Raw genomic sequence first — 2,500 nt, 5'->3', positions numbered from 1 at the left:
GAAATGTTAAATCATTCTATTATTGCAGTGCACACATTTACCCAGTGAAACTTTGTATGTTTATTAGGCGGCGTGTATTTATATGTTTGTATGTCTATCTGTGTGTTTATAATTCGCATAACTCAAAAACTATTTGACAGAATCTCATGATCCAAGCACAATTTTATTAGATTTTGGGAGTAATTGAGTCAAAAGTCAAGGTCAAGGTCACGAGAATGTAAAAAACGTCTTTTTGCCATATCGTGGACAGTTTTTATCTGATTTGCATATAACTGGTGTCAAAAGGTACATAATTTATTTGCCTATACTGTGATATACAATATGATACATTGATGCTTTTACCATTGTTTGTGTATTTATTTGTTTGTATGTTTTTTTTTTTTTTTGTGTTTGTGTTTCGCATAACTCAAAAACTATTTGACTGAATCTCATAAAATTTGGTGGGATGACTGGCCATGCTCCAAGGACAATTTTATTAGATTTTGGGAGTGGGTCACGAAAAGGTAAAAAACTGATTTTTGCGATATCGTAGCGAATATTTCTCTGATTTGCATGAAACTAGTGCCAAAATATGCATTATTTAATTGCCGATCTTGTGATATAGAACATGATATAGGCGAAGGCATGCGCTCTACTGAGTGCTCGTTCTAGTTTCTCTATGAATTATCCAATTAAGTGGTTCCTTTTAGTGGATTTTGGCAATCAATAGACTACACTCTTGGTAGCTTTTTTTTTGTGATATCCGGCAATTCTTGGAATGTACGTAGAAATATGGGACTCATTTTAGGGAGACTGTGTTTGGCAATCCACATAGTATACATAAGTGTAACTGTTTTTTATGGAATCTGAGAATGCAAGGATTACACAGTATGGTGATTATTTGCTTATTTTGCACTTGGAGTACAATAAAGATTTTTTTTTAATGGAATCTGACAATACTAGGGTTGATCATTTTTTTTCTTTTGCAATCTAGCAATCCTAGTGTTGATCAATATTTTTTTTTCTTGGTGAAATTTGATGATTGTAAGATTACCCATTAGACCACTTTATGGTGAGATTTTGCAGTCCTTTGGTTACATGAATACTGAAATGAGTGTATGTTTATCTGTAAAATTTGGCAATGATAAGATAATACGACCTTTCGTGATGTTCAATGTTCCTAAGATTACGCAGACTATTAAATTTATGTTTTTTTTTTCTTTTTTTTTCCAATACTCGGATAACACAAATAGGTGACCCTTACTTTTGGTGAAATTAGCAATCAGCGTAAAAAAAAAAAAAAATAAAATAAAAAACGTGTTGTGAAGGTGTGTCCGGGTTATAAAATATTCTTTCGTTTATCCTTAACCCTAGATTTGCCAATATATTAATCCAATCACAGCGAATCTATTGTTTTTTGTTCACATCAGAGTCCAATAAGAATGTAGAATGTTCTCAACTCTAAACCCTGTCCCTGAAAACAGGATTAGAAACGAAACTATACTCTAAGAGAGATTACTGATTAGCGGTAGATGGAGATGGCTTGGGCGTGCTCTTCGCACTCCCCAAGGGAGATAAGTTCACCAAACTTCCAACCTGGCTACACAAGGCACTAGAAGAGTTGAAAGACCCATGCCTACATGGCTGAGGACTATGAAGCGTGAAGTGGGAGATGTTGAATGGGGATGTATTGATTTAAAAGCTCAAGATAGAGACGACAGGAGAAATCTAACTGAGGCCCTTTGCGTAAAAAACAAGGGAAGCTAGGCAACCGCATTTATAGGATGGAAGATTATATTTCCATCGTCGAAAAGAGGTATTTACATTGAATAAGTCGCGGTCTCCATTGATTTATCTTTCATTACATCTCAATATGTAGATATGGTTCCAATTCAACTGTAGATATGGTTCCAATTCCACCGTAATCCTGGTTCAAATGCCACCGTAAATCTAGTTAAAATTCCACCGTAAATTTGGTTCCAATCCCAGTATTAAATATAGTTCTTATTCCACCGTAAACTGGGCTCCAATTCCACTCTGGATGTTCCATTTTCACCGTAAATGTGATTGAAATTGGTTCCAATTCCACCATAAAAGCCGGTTTCAATTTCACCGTACATCTAGTTCTAATTCCACCGTAAATCTGGTTCCAATTACAGCATGAAATCTGGTTCCAATTTCACCGTAAACTGGGTTCCAGTTTCACCGTAAATATGTTTGAAATTGCGCCGTAAATATGGTTCCAATTCCACCGTGATTCTGGTTCAAATTCCATCGTAGATGTTCCAATTTCCCCGTAAATATGATTGAAATTGTGCCGTAAATATAGTTTCAATTCCACCGTAATTCTGGTTCCAATCTCCTCAGTGCAAAAACCTGTGACACTTATTATTGTGCCAAAATTAGATTCAGCCTGACACGAATTTCCCGAGCATCTTCTCTGCCCCCTGGATATGTTCCCGTTCTTCAAAGAATTGCAATGTTTACGCAGTGCATGTTGCAAACATTCAAGAATTTTTAA

The sequence above is a fragment of the Palaemon carinicauda genome, chromosome 12 (genome assembly GCF_036898095.1).
Source record: "Palaemon carinicauda isolate YSFRI2023 chromosome 12, ASM3689809v2, whole genome shotgun sequence".
NCBI lineage: Eukaryota > Metazoa > Arthropoda > Malacostraca > Decapoda > Palaemonidae > Palaemon > Palaemon carinicauda.
Note: the sequence above shows the minus strand (reverse complement) of the source record.